The sequence below is a fragment of the Cupressus sempervirens genome, chromosome 11 (assembly GCF_028749045.1).
Source record: "Cupressus sempervirens isolate cs-2001-9-10 chromosome 11, ASM2874904v1, whole genome shotgun sequence".
NCBI classification, from domain to species: Eukaryota; Viridiplantae; Streptophyta; class Pinopsida; order Cupressales; family Cupressaceae; genus Cupressus; species Cupressus sempervirens.
This window is the reverse complement of record NC_143128.1, coordinates 118,286,967-118,311,178: the sequence shown is the minus strand read 5'-3', so window position 1 is coordinate 118,311,178 and position 24,212 is coordinate 118,286,967.

Below are 24,212 nucleotides of genomic sequence, written 5' to 3'. Positions count from 1 at the left end.
GGGTAGTCAATAACATTTTGTCTTCTCCAATTTTGGGCTTCTTTAGGGTTAGTTGGTGGAGTTCCTAGCATTAGTGCATGTAGATCAGGCCAATACATATTAGCTGCACTTAATGTAAAGAAAATTGTAGGTGTCCCTAATTGCCTAAGAATGTCACATAATTCTCGTCGACTCTTACTCCAATATGACCTTGTTCCTCTCAAAGTTGTGCCAAATTCCATCAATTTATCAGCAAGATGAGAATTCGGTACATGTTCCATATGTTCTCTCAATTTATCTATGGTAACTGGCAATTCTTGGATATGTATTTTTACAAATATAGAATTGGAATTTTGTGCTCGATGTCTCATTATCATGTTCAACATGTAATACCGAAATCTAGGATGTTTCCCAAATCTGTTATCTCTGAATCAAATAAGATGTTTCACATATTCATGTAAAAGTACTCATCTCTATCGTGGCTCAAGCCAATCACATTCTCCTTTAGGGAACAATGTAGGAAAAGCCATATCCAATAATCCCAGTGTTACATATTCGTTCACTGGAGATGCACCAACTGATGGCCTATCAATCAACCTTAAAGGATCAATGTTTGGGTTATTAACCCATGCATGGATTAATTCCATTTCTCTTTGAAGGTTTTGTGGTCGTATTGCCATAGATGTGTAATTTTGATTGTTATCATCTTCCTCTATTTTAGGTTCTACTAACAAGATATCATTTGATTCTGAGTCAAACTCAACATGAACTACCTTTATCTTATTGAAAATATTACAGTCTCTATCTTGTTCAACATCATCAAAAGAATGATCATCTACTTTGACATCCTTTGAATGAAATGTATTCCATTATAAATTCTACATAGAGAAATAAAAATCATGTAACACCACTATGTATATTGAATTCTAGCAAAAACTCTAGACAAAAATTACATTCTATGATTTTTGTGTAGTTTTAGCCTCATATGTCTTGATGACTTTCATTATTTCATCTTCTTCTAGTCCTAGCTGATACTTCATCTTCACCTATTTAAATGCAAAAACTCTCTTCATCTTTTTAGTTGTTTCGTCTATTTGTATGCAATCTTTTTCAATATATTTTAAAAATTGTAGAAAAATGTGTTCTTCAAATCGAACATTCAATGGACATTCTGAAAAAGGACACCCAGGATCTTCTCCAAACATCTAAATGAGTGAAAAACTTTTTTTTGACATATCCTTAAATGCATCCATTTTCTTGTTATAGGTTAAAAGTATCCTTTTCCTCATGTTAAGTGTTGTAAGCCACTCTGAAAGAATCTCTTTGCCATGTAAAATACCCAAATCTTGTTGTTGGACATGGGAGGATCTTGTCAATATTCTAAAAATTAGAATTCTTTGTGTACAAACCAATAATTCTTTTCTAATTTTTTCATCTACATCCACCCCATAATTTGCAATCTCCATTATATTCTCATAATATTTTAGCCCCCTATTTATGAATTGGCTACCCAAACATTGAAGTTCATATTTCCATTCTGTGAATGCATAACATATTGCTTCTTTGTCTGGATTATAAGACAACGACAAGGAATGTGAAGGAGAAGAGATAGTGCAACATACAACTTCAAATGAGCTACAACTTGGAGAGTGTTCAGGTGAAATTTTGGAATGAGAATTAGAATTTGAATGTATAAAAGGTGATCCATGGGAAGTTGATTCTTGTAATTTGGTCACAGTAACATGTTCTTCCTCTAATATTTTCCTTTTCAATAGATCTATACCATTACTAACATTTTTATGCATGCCATGCACACATGTGTCCTTTGAAGAAACAAGATCAACCTTTTTTACTATCCTTGGAGTCATATGTTTATCATCATTGATCATAATCACATCAACTGGATTAGAGACCTCTATAATATGTGGTGCAACCTGATAACTCAACATAGGTATTCAAATTAAAGGATATGGCCTCTATAACCACTCCATAGACATAAGAATGACACTCATAGTCCTATTTTCAGTTGATGTATCCTCAAGAATGTACCAATGAACTCTTGGGATATCTTTTGCTGAAATCTTTTCTATAGGAAATAGTGGACTTAATCACTTCCCATCCTCTTTCATGTCATCATCTATGTTCTTAAATTTACATGCGCTCATCACATCAATGCTTAATCTAAAAATTTCTCGAATCAAAATCTTCAAATCATTCTGACAATTTGCCCAGTGGTCTTCCAAACATGGTAAATGTTTGTAATTGTTCCCTAAACATAAACTGAATGTACCTATTGGGTCAAAATTACATCTTCCATTTCCAAATTTATAGATATGAAAGGGGGATAGATCTGTTTCTACTGTTTTAGCAACATCAATATTTGTACATGAATAACCACCAATTGTAATTGGGAAATCAAAAAAATTGGTTACCTTTGCACCATAATGTTTTATGACATCTACAATCTATCTACACAATTCAAGTAACAAGATCCTATCTGAAGGATACCTCAATAATTTTAATGGTATACTATGATAACCGAAAACTCTTAGGTATGAAAAAGTTTGAAATTGAACATAACAATTTCCAAAATTTATTATTTCATTGCATGTTTCTGATGATATCCTTTTTCCTGCGTCATTTTCAAGTTTTCTTATTATGCAATATAAGAATGCATCATTGACTCTACAGAAATGTCTTTCACTTTCAATGAGTTCTAATTGTGGAAAAAATTCATACACCCTTGGCTTTCTACCACTAATATTTCCAACCCTTGTAATACTCGGGTATTTTCCCTGTAAAGCCAACATGTACACCAAATAGGAGGTCATGTAGAATTTCTTAGTTGATAACACATTCAATAATTGTTTGTCTAGGTAATCGCTGATTATTGTAGCCCAGTCTATATGTTTTCCTTTTATCATTTTCATGACAAATAGACACATCCATGGTTCAAAATTCTTTGCCTCTTTATGTCCATGCACCCTATGCAAGAGAGTAATGTAATCTTTTACCTCTTCCCTAAACTTAGATTTATGTTGCCCTCTTGCCATCTTCTTAACATTGATATTTTGTTGAAGCAACAATTTTTCATGAAGAAACAAAATAGATTTTTTATTTTTCTTCATACAGTACTCTTTACCTCTTTCCAAATCCATGGTCTCATATTTAAAATGTTCTTCTATGGAGAAAATTTTTCGTATCATGATAGGACTAATATCAAGAATGGTTTCTCCATTTGGAGTGAAGATCTTTCTCTTCTGTTATCATAACATTGTGCACATTGTAAAACAAAATCCACTAATTGCACAAAATTAGGAAATGCTCTTGCTTCAGCTAAACTAGAAGTTGCCAAGTCTTGTGACAAAATTGAAGTCTGCTCCACATTTGTTATTCTTTCAATGAATTCTAATATGTGAACATGACCTAAGTCGGTATCCTATATCTCCTCAAACATAGAAGAAAATAAAGACTGATAAATTCTTTTGTTATATTTGAACTTCATGATATTATAATTTCTCGAAGAAAAAGAGAAAATATTGGATTTATAAAACAAAAAATTACTATAGTGATAAACCAAACTAAAATTTAAAAATAAAAAATATAGTTTTACTACATCAAAACTTTAAACTTTCTTATGAATTAAATTGTAATATAAGTTTTAATTTAATTTAAACAATAAATTTTATAATGTACTTTAATATGTAGAAAAAAGATTTTTAAGAAATATAGTTTCAAATTCCTCATAATTATCTATTACCTTAAGTGATCACTATCAAATATAGTAATTGTTAGCAAATATTAATTGTCAACATTAAAGATAAATATAATAACTTAAGAGAACAAATGAAAACAAAAAATAGATGAAAATTCAAGAATTAAAAAAAATAGTTTTAACTAATTTAGAATTGTATCTAAAACAACTTATCTAACATGTTCTAGTCAAATATGCTGAAATTTGAACATTATTTGTAATAATGCTATTAATGATGATGTATAATATCTTACACTAAGCTTAAATTTAATACTATTACTCATAACCTAAACTAATACTCCCTCAGACCTTAACTATACACCTAACCTAGCCTGATCCCAACCTTAGCTCTCACATTAATCTTAATGAAAATTAGAAACAATAATCTCAATCCTAATCCTATTGGAATCTCTAAATCTAACATGTTACTAATCTAATGTAAAACCCTATACATAGTATTAGGATATTAATAAATGATACTAGATATCAATTATATTAAAAGTGATTTAAGTTATAATTTTACTTTACTTAAAATGTCAACCCAAAAAATCATTGATGAGTAAAATTCACTAAAAAAATGAGTAAAATACACTAAAAATTTAACATAATGTGGATAGATTCCAATATTATATGTGAACTGAACATTGGCTTTGGAAATGTATCCTTTATGAATGTTTTAATCCATGTAGACAAGAAGTTAGTTTTAATCTGCATTCATATAAATTTATGCATCGTGTTTATCAATCTAGTGGAGGAAGAGGCATACTTGGACAATTGGTCTCAGTGAAATGAGAAATGTTGGCCCTACAATATACACATTTATAGATTCTTATTTTGGCATTTTATTTTCCTAGTCTCTTGCTCAAATAGGAGAAAAGGTTTTTTTTTTTCTAGATTCTCAATGATTTTCGGCATTTGGGCCCTAGTAGGGATGATCCTTTTTACTCTATTAATAAATATACTATATAACATATCTAGAAAATACAGTCAAGACTAACAACCCCTCTTCTTACTCTAGCAATGGTTTTGAGCCTAACAACACTACAACCATGAACCTTGATAATTAAATTTGAAGTGCTCAACAATGCGGTCAACTTCATTGAGCCACCTAAATATAAACCCAAAAATACCATTAAAAATGGAATTTTGCTACTTAATGGGGTGGTTAACACGTAAAATATATTTCCAAAAAGAGATAATTTGACTACATGTATAATTTATTAGAATGTATAACTTTCAATGACACTTGAAAAATATAGATGATCTTAAAATATAACTAAATTTACTTTAGCACCTATGCCAATCTTTAATTTGTATTTTGTTAACAATTGAAGGCATTTGAATTGCATAATTAATCCTTAGTTTATATTTAATAGCAACTAAGGGCACTTAATAGCAATATTTCAACATCATCTTAATACTGATTATATCCACCATAAAAAATAAGAACTAAGTTGTTTCTCTAAAAATATTGTTCTAATTTTTTAAATTATTAAAAACAAAAATTAAATGAAAAGTTAGATTAAATTTATTCTCTAATTCTAAATCTTTAAATTAACCTAAAATTACACAAATCATACATTTAATGAGCTGATTTTCACATAATCATAAGTTTACAATAAGGATATTCAAGCTAAATACATAAAACCACCATATTCTATTTGTAAATTTTAGACATAGTCTTATATGAAACACTTTCAAATTTTAAAAACAAATCATCTTAAAGACTTCAAATAATTAATAAAAATAAATATAACTTTCTAATTAATTTAAACATAACCTATAAAATTAAATTATTTATTAAACATTCAATAGGTTTCATAATTACAAAATTTCAGAGCTCATTTGAAGCACCTGGAATTCTCCAAACACAATCAAATTAATTTTCTTTTTCATGCTTTACAACTAATTAAATCGATTTCTTCATTAAAAAATTAAATGTACCCTCTACTCTAAATTAACTCATCAAAACATGATAGTTTGCAAGATTGAAATAATAAAATGCTTGAATTACAAAGGCATGTATTCGTAATCGGAATTGATAATCTCAAACATCACAGTTGGTTACATGCTGGATGCACTTGATCTTGGGAATCTCACATTTATGGGTGTGAAATTGATAGAAAACGACAGTGATTATCCAGCACACAACATGCATGTCTGACCAAGATAATACGATGTTAAAAAAAATCTCCACTAACATATTTATAATTATTCAAACAAGGCCATTTTCAATCAAAAGTAAAGAGAATATCAGGCGAGTCAACTTTATCATCTGATTCTCGGTAGCTTCAATCTTATATGAATTTGAATGGGCTGGGATCAATTTTACAAGGGATTCTTTATGCTGTACAATGATGGTAAAGTAATGTATTACCAAAATAATTGATAGCTACCACATCTGTAATCTTTTTAGCTCAATTCAATATACAAAAGTAATAAAAAAGGGTGGATTAGGATACTATCAAATGCCCTTAATGTCTAAAACATACGGCTTCGTGTGCCTGCATATTTTACTAAACAATTGATGAAAAGCATATAACAATATCTTCAAACTACCATGTTTATCCATGTGAAACATGGTACAAGGCGAGCAATTGGATTGAGAAACATCCTACACAGAATGCGCATTGTTATCAGTATGGATAGCATGTGAAAAAAAGTATAAATAGGGCATGTTATACCTAAACTACTCCAAGCCAGTGATCATTTGTGAGTTGAGTGAAAAATGGCATCCTGAACAAAGATAATTTGTTATTTTGTGTTCCTCCCCACCATGGTAACTAAGACTGAGGGACTCAAGTTCATAGAGACTGACAGCATTTAGTCAATTCTGACTATGTATACTTTTAGTTGGGGCATCATTCATTAGAGCATGATGTTTAGTAGAAATTATTTAGATATAGTATTATGTAGGAACTATAAAATTTACTGCAGCCAAATTAAAATAATGAGAAGAAATTGAAATCTCAAGCTTAATATTTGAAATCAATATTTGACCCAGTAGAATATATAATATCAATCAAGAAGGGAATGGAGATGATCATTCATCCAGACATATGAAGCAATTATAAAAAGGTTTAGTGCACTGCAGATTTGATGACTAAAACACCTTCTCATATTATATATGAGAGGGTTATCAATGGTTACCCACTTGAAAAGGACATGCTAGGGAATAATACAAATGTTTTGGCCTCCAACATTCAGTAATCTATTCTACACCGTTAGATAATACAAGGATACTTATTCAAAAGTATAAATTGCATTCTAAATGTTCTAGGTTTTCATCGTTCTGTTAGGTACATTTTTTTTTCAAAAGTTTGTTTGGAAGCATTGAATGTATAAAGGAAATTTTTAACTGTATCAGATTTTTGTAGGCAATATTGCAATTTTGCAAGCAAAAATAACGGTGTTGTGAAGAAAAACTAACATTGTTCACCTTTCAGGTTCTTATGGTTTTGGATGCTCTTTTCCTCTACACTGGTCTTCTAAACCAAGAAATCACATTCACAACCAGATTCTTATAGTCTTGGATGCTCTTTCCATCTACGCTGGTCTTCTAAACCAAGAAATCACATTCACAACCAAAATAGAAAACCATTAATTTTAAGTTCAACAGATATGATCAAAAGTTATAAGAAACATTAGAAAACTTTACATATCTCAAATCTTCTAAACACAAATCAAATTTCCCAAAGCAAGAAGCAAATATCCAAATTCAAGAGATTAGAAGAGATTACAAGAGTGACGGTTATGAAATGAAAACTAAATAAATAATTTCATCGGTGGTTCTCAAAAGAAGTTATCTTGATAACAACTTTTTGTGGGGAGTACATTAAATAGTTTTTAATCCTTAGTATATTTTCATATGTTACACGAATTTTTGATTCAGATGTTACGTGGATTTTCGGTCATTCACAGATCGGAGGTCCTTTATATCATTGAAGGGGCTTGTCGGCTAATTACATTGCAAAAGACGTGCTTTGAATGAGTAAAATATACTAAAAAATCATTAATGAGTAAAATATACTAAAAATTTAACCTAATGTGGGTAGATTCCAATATTATATGTGAATTGAACATTGGCTTTGGAAATGTATCCTTTATGAATGTTTTAATCCATGTAGACAAGAATTTAGTTTTAATCTACATTCATATAAATTTATGCATTGTGTTTATCAATCGAGCAGAGGAGGCATACTTGGACAATTGGTCTCAGTGAAATGAGAAATGTTGGCCCTACAATATACACATTTAGAGATTCTTACTTTGACATTGTATTTTCCTAGTCTCTTGCTCAAATAGGGGAAAAGGTTTATTTTTGTCTAGATTCTCAATGATTATGGGCATTTGGGCCCTAGTAGGGATGATCCTTTTTACTCCATTAATAAATATAATATATAACATATCTAGAAAAGACAGTCAAGACTAACAACCCGTCTTCTTACTCTAGCAATGGTTTTGAGCCTAACAACACTACAACCATGAACCTTGATAATCAAATTTGAAGTGCTCAACAATGCGGTTAACCTCATTGAGCCACCTAAATATAAACCCAAGAATACCATTAAACATGGAATTCCCCTACTTAAGGGGGTGGTAAACACATAAAATATATTTCCAAAAAGAGATAATTTGACTACATGTATAATTTATTAGAACGTATAACTTTCAACAACACTTCAAAAATACAGATGATCTTAAAATTTAACTAAATTCACTTTAGCACCTATGCCAATCTTTAATTTGTATTTTGTTAACAATTGAAGGCATTTGAATTACATAATTAGTTCTTAGATTCTATTTAATAGCAACTAAGGGCACTTTATAGTAATATTTCAACATCATCTTAATAATGATTATATCCACCATAAAAAGTAAGAACTAAGTTGCTTCTCTAAAAATATTGTTCTAATTTTTTAAATTATTAAAAACAAAAATTAAATGAAAAGTTAGATTAAATTTATTCTCTAATTTTAAATCTTTAAATTAAAGTAAAATTACACAAGTCATACATTTGATGACCTGATTTTCACACAATCATAGGTTTAAAATAAAGATATTCAAGCTAAATACATAAAACCACCATATTCTATCTGTAAATTTTAGACATAGTCTTATATGAAAAACTTTCAAATTTTAAAAACAAATCATCTTAAAGACTTCAAATAATTAACAAAAATAAACATAACTTTTTAGTTAATTTAAACTTAACGTATAAAATTAAATTATTTATTAAACATTCAAAAGGTTTCATAATTACAAAATTTTAGAGCTCATTTGAAGTGCCTAGAATTTTCCAAAAACAATAACATTAATTTTCTTTTTCATGCTTGACATTTAATTAAATTGATTTCTTCATTGAAAAATTAAATGTACCCTCTACTCTAAATTAACTCATCAAAACATTACAGTTTGCAAGATTGAAAGAATAAAATGCTTGAATTGCAAAGGCATGTATTCATAATCAGGATTGATAATCTCAAACATCACAGTTGGTTATATGATGGATGCACTTGATCTTGGAAATCTCATATTTATGGGCGTGAAATTGACAGAAAATGACAGTGAAGTGCTCCCTCCAAGTCTTCTCCTCTGCATGCTGCCTGGATTGCTGGCCCTTTATTCATGCTTTGGCATATCTAGTTGGAGAGGAATTGTCGAATATTCCAAGATGTTCGGCTAGATGTTTTGCATCTTTGGTGGCAGATCTCACATTCTCTTCAGGAAATTATTCATGTGAAATATGAGCTAGATGGGGGTATGGATCTGGTTGATCTTGCTATATGCAATCACCTCAATTTTCATCTTCAAGATGGGGCTGTAGCTCAAAAGGTTTCCTTCTATGTCCAAGTAGCTTCAACATCAGAGGAAGGGTCGAATAAATTGAGATGGGCATTGGACTCCTCCTCCCTATGGAGTTCTGAAAATTAACACTGATGGTTCTTCCCGAGGGAATCCAGGCCCTGCTGGTATTGGGGGAGTGGCTCGTTGTAGTTCTGGTGATGTTAAATTTTTTTCCTCAGTTCATAAGGGTGATTTCACTAACAATCTCATGGAAGGTCAGGCTATTTTATATGTTGTGGAACAATGTTGCTTGTGGGGATGGTGTAAGATTATCTGTGAGTCTGATTCCCAGGTGGTGGTGAACTTGCTTTCTTCATAGGAGCTTGAAAATGTTAGTTGGTAGCTAGCCACTATTGTTAGTTAGATTATTCTTTTCTCTACCTCTTTTCAATTCATTAGGTTCACTTATATTCCTCGTGAATGGAACAGAGCTGTTGATTGTTTAGCCAAATGGGCTTCTAGTCATGATCCGGGTTGGAATATTATGGATAGGAGGCAACTTTATTTTTTAGATGGTGCAAGAATTTGATGATCTTGTTGCTTAGGATCGAGCTCCTTGTTGAGCTCTCCTTGTTGTATTCCTTTCTGTCTTGATAAATTTTTACCCCTATTTTTCCATAAGATATCTAGCAGACGGCATGCATGTCCGACCAAGATAATACAATGCTAGAAAAAATCTCCACTAAAATATTTATAATTATTCAAACAAGGCTATTTTCAATCAATAGTAAAGAGAATATCAGGTGAGTCAACTTTATCATCTAATTCTCAGTAGTTTCAATCTTATATGAACTTGAATGGGCTCGCATCAATTTTACAAGGGATTCTTTATGCTGTACAATGATGGTAAAGTGATGTATTACCAAAAATAATTGATAGCTACCATATCTGTAATCTTTTTAGCTCAATTCAATATAGAAAAGTAATAACAAAGGGTGAATTAGGATACTATCAAATACCCTTAATGTCTAAAACTCATGACTTCGTGCGCCTGCATATTTTACTAAACAATTGATGAAAAGCATATGACAATATCTTCAAACTACCAAGTTTATCTATGTGAAACATGGTACAAGGCAAGCAATTGGATTGAGAAATATCCTACACAGAATGCACATTGTTATCGGTATGGATAGCATGTGAAAAAAAGTATAAATAGGGCATGTTATACCTAAACTTCTCCAAGCCAGTGATCGTTTGTGAGTTGAGTGAAAATTGGCATTCTGAACAAAGATAATATGTTAGTTTGTGTTCCTCCCCACCATGGTAACTAAGATTGAGGGACTCAGGTTCATAGAGACTGACAGCATTTAGTCAATTTTGACTATGTATACTTTTAGTTGGGGCATCATTCATTAGACGATGATGTTCAGTAGAAATTATTTAGATATCCTATTACCTAGGAACTATAAACTTTACTACAGCTAGCTTAAAATAATGAGAAGAAATTGAAACCTCAAGCTTAATATTTGAAATCAGTATTAGATCTAGTAGAATATATAATATCAATCAAGAAGGTAATGGAAATGATCATTCATCCAGAGATAGGAAGCAATTATAAAGAGGTTTAGTGCAGTGCAAAGTTGATGACTAAAACACCTTCTCATATTATGTATGAGAGGGTTCTCAATGGTTACCCACTCAAAAAAGACATGTTGGGGAACAATACAAAAGTTTTGGCTTACAACATTCAATAATCTATTCTACCCTGTTAGATAATACAAGGATACTTATTCAAAAGTATAAATTGCATTCTAAATGCTCTAGGTTTTCATCATTCTTTTAGGTACATTTTTTTTTTCAAAAGTTTGTTTGGAAGCATTGAATGTATAAACGAAATTTTTATCTGTATCAAATTTTTGCAGGCAATATTACAATTTTGCAAGCAAAAATAACGACGTTGTGAAGAAAAACTAACCTTGTTCACCTTTCAGGTTCTTACAGTCTTGGATGCTCTTTCTGTCTACATTGGTCTTCTAAACCAAAAAATCACATTCACAACTAGGTTCTTAGAGTCTTGGATGCTCTTTCTGTCTACGCTGGTTTTTTAAACCAAGAAATCACATTCACAACCAAAATAGAAAACCGTTAACTTTAAATTCAACAGATATGATCAAATGTTATAAGAAACATCAGAAAACTTTACGTACCTCAAATCTTCTAAACAAAAATCAAATTTCCCAAAGCAAGAAGCAAATATCAAAATTCAAGAGATTACAATAGATTACAAGAGTGCCGGTTATGAAATGAAAACTAAATAAATAATTTCATTGGTGGTTTTCAAAAGAAGTTATCTATAACGGTTTGATAACAACTTTTTGTGGGGAGTACATTAAATATTTTTTAATACTTAGTATATTTTTAGATGTTACATGGATTTCTGATCCTTCATGGATCGGAGGTCCTTGATATCACTGAAGGAGCCTCTCGGCTAATTAGTTTGGACGAATTTATCTTTCACCAATTTGATTGGTTGATTTTATTTTGTCTTATGGAATCCCCTTTCTGAGAGTGTGATTCATTTTGCTAGACTTTTTACGAATTGAATTAAGAATCTTAATTAATAATAAATATATCAAGAAAGTAATATTATTATCAAATATATTACATATTTTAAAAATATTAGTTATTACATATTAAAAAATTAATCACAAAACTATATATTATACTTATATTGAAAAAGTAATCTAAAAAATGATATAGAAAAATATGTTTTAACAATCATATCTACATTACATGTTTTAACAAGAGCTTTAGGAGAGCTTGAGTCCCAACCTTTTATGAGGGTCAAGGTGTATATTTTGTCCATATTTCAACAATCATATCTACATTATATGTTTTAACAAGAGCTTTAGAAGAGCTTGAGTCCCTACGTTTTATGAGGGTCAAAGAGTAGATTTTGTCTTGATTCCCAAGAAACATGTCACAAGTTGTAAGATGGACATGAAACATACAAGATTTAAAGAGTTTTTTTGTTGTTGACTTTCTTTGAGAATTTATGGTTGCAATTTTATGGTTACACTGAATTAGAAAAGAGAATCAATTAATATTCTTTGATGCATTTAATTTTAATTTTAAGAACCCTTATTTAATTTTCAGTCCTTGGTATATATACAATCCTTGGAATGCAAGGTGTTTAAATTTAATGGAAAATATTTTATGAATTAAAACAATAATTACAACTTCAAAAGCTACTTCTACGTGGAGACTTTAAAGATGTTCCAATCGAACATGATATATGAATATGAAAAAGAGATGAATAAAAATTAGGATGTAGATTTCCTTTTGTTAAAAAAAAAATGGACAGGCCACCATATATATATATATTATAAACCTGATTCAAAGACTCTTTCAGGAAAGAATTAGTAAGAAAATCTAAAATCCTCATCACTAACAAGCGGAAATTGATAATTGAAATTGCATAATATTTTCATGAAAAATACAATACTTTCTATCTTCAGCTATAAATTTCTGAAATACCTTATCAGATTTTATAAAATCTCCAAGGTTTAAGTTGACAATATTTTTCCCATTACATCCTAAGTGAGCAAAATAGTCTGGTAGCATATTTCCTTCCTTCAGAGTGTGGGATATGTGAATCACTTTGAAAGCATAAAAAAGAAGCCAAATTTGTTCAAGGCTATATGATAATTTCCAAAAACATGATTCTCATTTTATGCATGCATTAATTATAACCATGGAATCACCTTAAACTTGAATTGATTGAAATCCTCCCGCTTAGCCAAAATTAATCCAGCCTGGGCCATGTTATTTGTCCCTGGTGGAATGGAGGATGATGCTGTAATGGAAAGAACATCACCTGCAAGATGGTATCAAATACAAATACCAATCCCCAACTTACCTTGATTTTCATGGGAAGTACCATCAAATTTAATTTTACATGTACCACAAATAGGAGGAATCCAATGGATTGAATCTCTGTTAATAGAAGAACTTGATTCAATGTGATGTTTCAAGCCAATAGGAATATGGATGCCTTTCCAATCCTGAATAATGGAGCTATCCCGAATGGACAAAACGAGATTGTATTTAACTCTATGATGGCTGGCATTAAAAACTTCTGATATAGAATTTTCTATGCCTATTAGAACAAAGCTAACAGATGAAGAACAATTATGAAAAATTATTTCATTTTGTTCCCACCAAATAGCCCAAACTAGAATATTTAGGATGCATTTCCATAAGCTGGAAAAGAGAGAAGAAGAGTGTAATTCTGGCCGTGCTTGAAAGAGATTCCATAACTTGTTAGGAAGGAGAGTAGGGTAGTGAAGCTTGAAAAGAATAAATTGTGGGCATTGGAATACAAAAGGGAAATTCAAGAAGAGATGATCTGAATCTTCCATTTTAGAATCACATAAGCTATAGTTAAAAGGTAGAGTGATATTGAATTTGACAAGCTGATCATTAGTGATGGGTCTTTTTTTCAGTGCAATCCATGCATAGCACCCAGCTTTTGAGAGAGTGGCTTGATTCCAACAAAAAGAGAAAGTTCCATTGTGAATATTATTTGGGTCATCCTATACAAACCGATTTTCTACTATGTAAATATTACTCTCAATGTTAGAAGACAAAATTAAGTTATATATATAATATATAACAAACAATAACTTTGTTTAAATATTTTATAAAAAAATTATTTATTATATTCAAATTATAAGTATTAGATTTAAATAATTTAACAACAATTTTAGACTTGTAACTCTAAAAATTAAATAAAACATTACATCCATTTGGAATTACAACTTAATAAAAAGTTTCATATTGAATTTCAGATTTATAATATCGTATATAATGACATGCCATGATGCAAATTTCATGCTTGTCATTCTGGATGTCACCATCTATACCATTGTTTATGTTGATAGATATTTACTGTTTTATTCAATATATGGAAAATAAGTATTCATTGTCTAATGACATTAATATTTCAAACGCTCATTAATCATGGTCGGATGATTGATAGCTATAAATGTAGAGACACAGTACGGTCCAACGGTGGCAAGAAGGCTCCAGAAGCTACTTTCCACCCCTCCAGTTCATTTTTTTAACACCTGTCCACCTTGCATATATGACAGGTTTTATTCCAAAAACTTGAAATGAAATCAAATAGAGGAAAAGAGGTTGAAGTAAAATAAAAAACAATAGCTCTCTATAGATCGCTGAGAGCTTGCACTCAGTTCTGCTGGTCCAGAGGCTTCAACAATGAAGAGCAGAGATGATTTCTGTCAAATTCAGGGGTTTTGTGACAGAGATTCCACCATCCCCGTCGAGGTCTTCTTCTATTTCTGACATGGAGTGGATAATTTTTTTCAAAGAGGACCTCGTGGCGTGGTGGACAAGTCTGATTCACGGGACTTGAAATGAGAAAATGTAGAACTGAGCATTTGGAAATAATCTCTCTTTCGCAATAGCGTTGTGGAGAATTCCAGAGCACAAAGTTTCCCAAGTTTTTGTGTCAAAAATTTAATTTTACCTGAGGGAACTTTTTTAAGTTAACAAATAATTAGAAAATAAACTCAATTTTAAACTTTAGAAGTACAGTGAGATTGGTTTGGTGGCAAAAATAAGTTGTATCCACAAGCCTATTTATAGATAAGGAATAAAAATGAAATAAATAGACTCAACCTTATAAATAAAAATGTTCTTCAATTCAATTTTCAAATGTTCTACACTAAGGCTAAGGTATATGAGAATGGATGATGCAAAATATATATAGTATTTAACAAAGTCGAAAGTTTATTGATTAAACTCCTACTTATTATATATAGTCCTTTAATTTATTAATTCAATTTAATATTAATTCTATATAATTATTCTTATAACAAATTCAATATTGTTGACTAATTTTTTTTATTTTTGATGAATATTCATTTTCTATTAATAAATAATACACTAAGTTACAATTCACAAAAAAGAGTTGGGAGCTACAAGATCACCCTATGAAAGTTCACATAGCCTCAACTGCAATCAACAACTAGTCATAAAAAAAACCTTATAAGAAACATCCCCATGTTGCCAAAGCAGTGCCAGCCGAGGGTGGTGGTTCATCCCAATCATGAAATCCCCAGTCATCCCTAGGATTGGCAGGCGGGTTGAGAATAGTTAGCCATCATGGGCATGAGCTTCATCCTTGTTACCAATCCTGATGAGATGGCTAAATCCAGGCAAATGGGCCATTTACCAGATACTTAACCATTGTGGTAATGTTGCTTATATGATTGCTAGAGTTCCACCTGATGTCTCCATTGATGCTACTCTGCCCAGGAGCCAATTAATTTTATTTTAAAAATCTATTATATTAATAATTTAGGAATCTATTAATTGAATGTTGTCAAAGGAAAGTAAGCTAATACTTGGCACTTGATATTATTGTTAATGTTTTTACTAGCATTTCCATTTTATTCTCTTGAGTTACTATCTTTGATTATTGAAAAATCACCCTCTTGATTTTTTAATATATATTTATATAAATTGATATCTTGACTCACAAATATTATGACTCTTGGAATAAGAATAGTATGTATGAAACTTAAAAGTAAACTCAAATGAGTACATCAGAAAAAGATAAGGATGATTTATTATAACACAAATTTCCAAATTATAATTGTATTAAAAAAATGGAAAGGGAGGTTCTTTTGAACAATCCATATCACTATTTTGAGTAGAAGCTTACATGATATTACAAAGAGGCACTTGAGACCGTCAAGAATAACATAGTGACTAACCAACAAATTATTAGTGTAGGTCAAATTTAATTTTCTAAATTGTTGGATTGAAAAAAATTTAAGATATGAGTATATGAAACTAAAATTACAAAAATATTATATATAAAAGCAATGATTTAGTCATGAAAGATCAAATGTATTAAATTAAAATTTAACATATTCTAGATTGAAGTCCTCCTTTCTTTGTTACTGTGAGTTTACACACAAAGAATAAAAAAGTTATCAAAATAAAAATAATGATTCAAAAATTATCATGGTGATCATCTCCAATCTCTTGATTCTACAAAGATAAAATATCAACTCTATAATAAGATAATTTAATCTTATAAAAGTTCAATAAGTCTTTTTTTAATAAATATTTAGAATTAGTTTTACAAGAAATTTAGGAAAAAGGTAATAATTTAGATTACATATAGATAGAAAAATGGGAAGGATTAGACTTGTTTAAACAAAATTTCCATATGTCATTCCATTGTAGGCTTCTAGACCATTTTCCCACTCTACTACTTAATCCATTCTCTTAAGACACCATTTTGTCCAATTCGTGTTATTAGTGCTCCTCAAATTATCCTCTCCATAATTATTTATGTATTTAACTTATATCTTAAATAATTTCTTCATGTGTTAAATTTTTACTTTAAAAAACAATTAATGAATGATCCTATAATTTTTTAACATGATAAGCAATGTTGGCACAACTCTTTTTACAAGTCCATGTGAAATACTTTGGACCTAGAGATATGGACTAGATAACAACAATAACATGGCCACTTAACTAATTCATTAAGTTGTAAATCCAAATTTAGGTGTGCATTTTTATAGTAAAGATATGAATTCATTTCACATCCTTCTTTGGAACATAGATGTGAGCCAAAAACCAAAGTTTAAAATTTACCAAAATAAAGGGATTTTCAAGGTTTTTATTCAAGAACATAAAAAACTCAACCTCCTATTTTATTTCAAAACAACTATTTAAAAGCCAAATGTATGACATTTGTAATGACACAATTAATAGAAAAATCTAATTAAATGCACAAAGTACATGATGTTTTGATCAATTCTATGAATTTGACTTATTAGGCAACCAACACTAGACATTATATGGACGCAATCGATTAAGAATGTGCATGGTGTTGAATTCTATCAAATTATAGGTTGATTATTATTTTTAATTCAAATTAAATTTACTAGATTCAATATCTTAAGAAAGATAGGAGTAATCTAGAAAAATTAAAGATTGTATTGTCATGATTCAACAACCTATACACAAACATAATACCATCAATTAAATGCATATTAGTATGGTTGTTCTAGACTCCCTCATAAATTTTTATTATCAATATAGCTAGAAACCACATCCGTTATGATAATCTAAAGCCATGCTCAAAGAACATTAAATGGTCATTATCATGCTTTAGTAGGAAATAAAAGAGTTGTTAGTAGCTATCAATATAATTGTTATCATAATCCATGTGAAGCTAAATAATTAATGTCAATATTAAAAAATTGCATAATTTTGATTAAGCTATCAATGAAACTGTTTATAATATTTGCAATAAATCAATCATATAAACTATCATTTTAATCAATCAAATCATTGTTCTATTTGAAATCAAAATCATGTAAAGTGTCTATTATTTAGTTTTTCAATTGAACTATGAAATAATATAGATTAATTAAAAAGTTAATTTTATAGTAAGAGTTGTGGAGCTCAATAGTTCAAATTTGATGATATAAGTTGGTTTGAAATTTTTAGAGAAGTGTTGATAGATAAGGTTAAAATACGTGTGGGATTCCAATAATAAGGTGTTACATGATTGCATCTATGAGAAACATTATAGATTAAGAATATAAAGGAAAAATATTATAAATTATTATCTTCCTTTATATCGTAGAAACATATTTCTTATAAAGAAAAATTATAATATTGCTATAAAAATGATCAAACTGCGATATTTAAAATGAAAAAATAGAATTACTATAGTTATTAAGCTTCTACAATCTATGCACATAAAATTTGATATTCTTTTCTTATTTTATTTTTCATTGATTCATCAATAAATGAAAAATAAATAAAATTTGAATGCTTGTTAGTGATTATAAAGTCACTCCAAAAGTTTCACACCTTCCACTCACTAAAAATGATAATCATGGTATATTAAATGAAGGGAAAAAGCATTGAAAGATGGACAAGTAAGGGATGGGAAGTTTAAGAGAACATTATGAAAGGCTATTAATTGAATTGAAAATGAATCAATTGACTAGGAACTTACCAAATTATTTGAACAATATCTCTTCTTTGAGTACTCTTGATCTTTTAGAGACTCAATTGAGTGGAAGCTTGCCATTTTCTCTGTAGAATGTCTCTTCTTTGATTTTCCTTTACTTTTTTGTGGAATCAATTCAATAACAAAATTATGCTCACATGGAGTGCTCTCCCTTTTCTAGAAACCTTGAAATATTCCTGCAACCAATCGAATGAGATTCTCCCCTTGTCTTTCTAAGGGTTGTCTCACTTTCCCTGCCTTAACATCGAAGGAAATCTACATTCTACCTTCTTTGGTGTTGCCATCCTCTATTTAACTTGTCCTCTCACTGAACTATGAGTTCATAGTTTCAAAGAACTTTTTCAATAATATTACCAACTTACATTCCTTTTCTCTATCCAATTTCAAACTAAAGATTAGTACATCTATGTTTTCCTCATGTATATCTTTGTTGTCTGTTTGTCTCATTCTGCTAGTTTCATGATAGTAAAATATTAAATTTGTACATATCAATCCTATTGAAATTTGATATATCTATAAGGTGCAATCACTTTTATTTAATGTATTAATTGTGGGAAATCAAATATATATTTCTACTTTTATGGCAATAATAGCATGTACTTGTATTTTCTTAATATCAAATATTAAATAAATAATTGGATAGAGGATGTACATCAGATGACTTTCTAGTATGTTCTCATTTCCTCTCAATGGGTATTAAAACTTAGTTTTCTTATTTGCATGTCATGGTTCTAGAAATTTCTTTTGTTAAGTTTTCTTAGCGTACAAAGCTTGGATAAATTTGTATTGAAGGAATTACGAATAATTAATCCTTTGATGAGTGGAAGTCTTACAATTGATCTAGTTCTTCAAGATACAACAAACATTTTTTGAAGGATGGTGAAGACAAAGAAAATGGAGTTGGTCATGTTAAAATCACATTGATCAAGAACTCTTGGTTGATAGAAAAGTAATTCCAAAGGCATGGTTAATTGAAGCAGTATCTTTTGTTATCTAGAATGTAGAGAATTTATGGAGTTGACCATTAGATTATCTAGAAACTTTTGGATAACTTCTCTCTCTTGGATGCATATGCTATTGGTGGTTGTGGAGTTGATCTACAAGTGAACCTGGAGTTCTTGTACTACATTTTCATCTATGAATGATTGTACAAGCATGGATTTGATTCTTATTCATTGGATCTAAGGGATTTATAGATTTTCCTTAAAAATCTATGATGATGCTCATCTATGACTATTTTGATTTTAATTGTTTTGTGTATTTTATAGGCTTTTGAGTCATCTAAATAAGAAGTGGATATAGATATGCATCGGTGTTCTTCAACATTATAGTTCTGTAGGTTTTGCATTCTCAAGGAAAAATTTATGGTTTTCTATGGATCTGCTAAAGAGCTATTTTCTAGACATTGGTTCCATTCAAAGTGTTATTGGGTGAGATAGTTGTAATTATACATACACACATGCTTTTTACATGGTGAGAAGAGTTGTGTTTCTTTCTATGCATGGAGATGTTGGTATGTGATTAGTCACTCAAATTTTTTTTGGTGACATCTTTTTGGATTCCTGGACTATGGTGCTCATTGCAAACATAATTGATAAATAATATTTGTGCTTGATCTAGTGTTAGAGTCATACTTTCTATATGATTTGATCTTTGATCTTATTTTTTTCATATCACTAATGTGATATTGGGTTTTCATGTTACAATGATTTAATCTACAAGTTAAGTAGTCATGTGGGTAATCCATCCACTTAATTACATTGGGATAAATTGGAACAATGCTATCTATATCCACCAAATTTGGATCAGTTTTAATGTAGACTTGTTAGATGACCTTGTCTATGATTAATTGTGCATTGGTTTGGTTGCTTTGGAATGGGAGGATGGATGATGAATGAATACTTAGATAGTCATTTATGTTTTCATATTGTATGGTGAATTTCTTAAGTTTTGAATCTTGGTTTCACTTGGTGTAATGTGTGAACCTAGATGATTTTCAGATTTGGGAGATGTTGTGTCATATGATTAGAGATATTTGTATCATGTTTCAGTGAGAGCATTAGTAGTGACTTTATATTCATCAAATTGTGATGGATGATATTATTTAGTGTTAGAGATGTTAGAGGATGCCTTCGATCATGCTACTATAGAAGGATCTATCACATTTTTTCATTCAATAGTTGGAGATGGTAACTTCATCTAATTGGAGATGTTGACATATTTATAATTCAAGGGGCCCTTGGTAGAGATATGTTTTATAATTTTATTTGATATGATCATATGGATAATTTTATCTCTTTGGAGGAGATGGATTTGACCAGTTTTTATTTTTTTGTTCTTGGTTTCGTTGTTGCATCTTTCAAAGTGATCTTGGTTTAGTTCCTTGGTATTGAGTACTTTGATCATTTTCTTGATACTTCATGATCATGCTATATGGAATTCAAAAGTTTGCATGGACTAAATGATTATTCTCATGAATACATGGAGACATAGATGAGGGTAGATGTCTCCTCAAATGGGAGACATGTTTTTGAGATGTATACTCTTTATGATATTTCAATAAAAACTTTGAGGAACCTACATCTTGGTTGAACATGAGTTTTATAGAGACCTATGAGGATATTTCCCTAGGATAATTTATGATGACTTGCATATCTTGGAGTAGCATTCTAATTCACCACTCTTGGTCTACTTGACAACTTATCACTTGAGACATATTTCACAATGCTACTTTTAGGTACTTTATGTTTTCTTTCATATTCATCGATCTTGTGCCGCAATCAAATCTATCTAGAGGAATTGTTATAAGCTAAGGATAACATGCTTATCTCCTTAGGGTGTCCTTTTATTTATGATGATAGTAGGTGATGGTTGTGGGCTGATTTCCTGAAATGGAAAATGGAGTAGTTAATTTTCTTTCAAAGGATTATATCCATGTAAATTCATGTAAGCTTGAAGAATTTATCTTTAACAAGAAAGTATATATTTTAAGATATCCCAAATAGAGTAATACATTTTTATTTATTTCCTTATAATCACCATTGTCATGGTTAAGGTTGTAATAGTCAAGTTGGCTCTACTGCCTTGTTAGACCTCTTGAATGAATCTCTTCATACAATAGTAGATTGGTTTCTTTCCCTTCATATAGAGTTTTTCCTATTGAAGATGTTTATATCTTCTATTATGATTCATATTTTCTTATAGTATAGATCATTTATTAAATGTTTTCCTATTAAGGTGGGGAATAAGTCCATCCATTTTGAGTTGTGATGGGTGGAGATTTGTGATTAGTAATTTACATAGAAGTCTAAAGCAATGATTTAAATAGACAAATCTTAATAATAATATCCGTAGTACAAAGTATCTACGCAAATGCGAAAAGAAAATCAACAAAAAATGGAAAAATATGTGCACCTAAATGAAAATGTTTTCATGCTAAACAAAAAACAATTAGATTCATGAACACAAAATATATGCGTAAAAATGAAAAAAAATTGTCTCACAAATAAACAAGCAATCAGATTCATCAAGGTATTGTGAGAAATATAAATTACAATTAAAACTCACAACCCTAAACCTAAAAAAATGATTTCACAACTCTAAAATTGCTCAGCACATGAAGGTGTCGAGTGCTAGTTTTGGTTGGCACTTGAAGGTGCCGAGTCATAGTTTGCTCGGCACTTGATATGTGTCGAGTGACAAGAGGGTGTTGAGTGATAGATTGCTCAGCATGTTAAGGAGCCGAGTGAACTCGGCATTTGAAGGGAAACATGACACTTGAAAGGCAATGTTCAGCAACAATGGATGCCAAGTGTGCTCGGCTCAAACCAAAAATTTATAATTTAGACAAATTTCAACATGAATGCTTTCACCATTAAAACCAGAGAGCCAAAGCTTGAAAATTCCAAATAAACTTTTCAAATGCAATGGATAGATGAATAAAAATGGATTCAAGTGTGTTTACTTTCTTTCTATTCAACTTGATTAAATCATTACAAAAACTTGGAGCATTTGGATTCAACCAAAAAATCCTAAAATAACCCTAAAACTTAAACAACTTCAATACTTCAAAGACTTTAAACTTACAGCTCTAATGGCTACGTACAATAATGCCTGGAGAAATCACTACTTCAACAGGGCAAGTCCAAAAATAATGAATTTAGTGAATGAACAGAGGAATCACGTGCAACTGGAGAGATTGGATCTATTGATCACTTTCGTCTTCTTACTTCTCTAATTTGCTGAAACTTTTGATCTGCTGAACTCTATCTCACTCAATCAATCTCAAAACATTCACTTTTGTCATTTGTTTCCCCCTCTTTCCATATTTTGAAACACACCTACCGCATTCAATATTTATGGCTATTATGTTGTCCGTCAGGGGTGGTAGGTGGTTGTTTGGCTCCAGGGGCAAATGTCAACTGCATTAAATATTCCAACACTCCCCCTTAGTCCTGAGCCAAACAAACAAGGATCACTATTGATCGAAATCAACTACACCGAGACTCTCCTTTAGGTGTACAAAAGTTCCAATGCCTAATGGTTTGGTAAAAATGTCTACTAGCTACTGCTTAGACTTACAAAATTCCATTTTGATATCCCCATTCTCCACCAACTCTTTGATGAAGTGATATTTGATCTCTATATGTTTTCTTCTCCCAGGGAAGACTGGATTCTTAGACAATGCAATTGATGAGATGTTGTCACAATAAATTATAGTTCCATCTTCTTTCCTTTCATTTAAATCTATCAAGATCCTTCTTAACCAAATAGCTTGACTTGCTATTGCATTTGCTGGTATGTATTTAGCCTCTGTTGTAGATTGAGGAACAAAAGGTTGCTTCTTGGATGCCCATAAAATTACACTTGATCCCATATGAAACATGTATCTGAAAGTGCTCTTCCTATCATCTATACTTCCAGTCCAATCACTATCTGTACATCCCACCAACTTGAAATCATTATTTACAGAATACAAAATTCCAAATCCCTTGGTACCTTTCACATACCTTAGGATCCTCTTTCTCACTTGCCAATGGAAATCCTTTGGTGATTCCATAAATCTAGAAATTAGACTTACTGCATGCATTAGGTCTGGCTAAGTTGAAGTCAAATACATTAAACTTACAACCATACTCTTGTATAGTGTTGAATCCACTCTCTTGCTAGAGTCTTCCTTGCTCAACTTTAGACCTACTACTATTGGTGTTGGGGCTGCCTTACTATTTTGCATCTTAAATCTCTCTAAGATCTACCTTGCACATTTTTCTTGAGAGATAAAGTTGCCATCGTGCATTTGTTTTACTTCTATGCCTAGAAAGTATTTCAAGAGACCAAGGTCTATCATCTCAAATTCATTTTTCATGGCCTCTTTGAACTCACCAAGTAGAGCCTTGTCATTACCAGTAAAAATCAAATCATCTACATACAAGACAACAATCAACACATTTCCATTTGCTTCCTTGATATAGAGAGTAGGCTCACCATTTTTTTTTCTAAAGCCATTGCTCATCAAATATGAGTCAATCCTACTGTACCATGCCCATGGAGCTTGCTTGAGCTCATAAAGAGCTTTGTTCAGTCTATATACTTTATTTT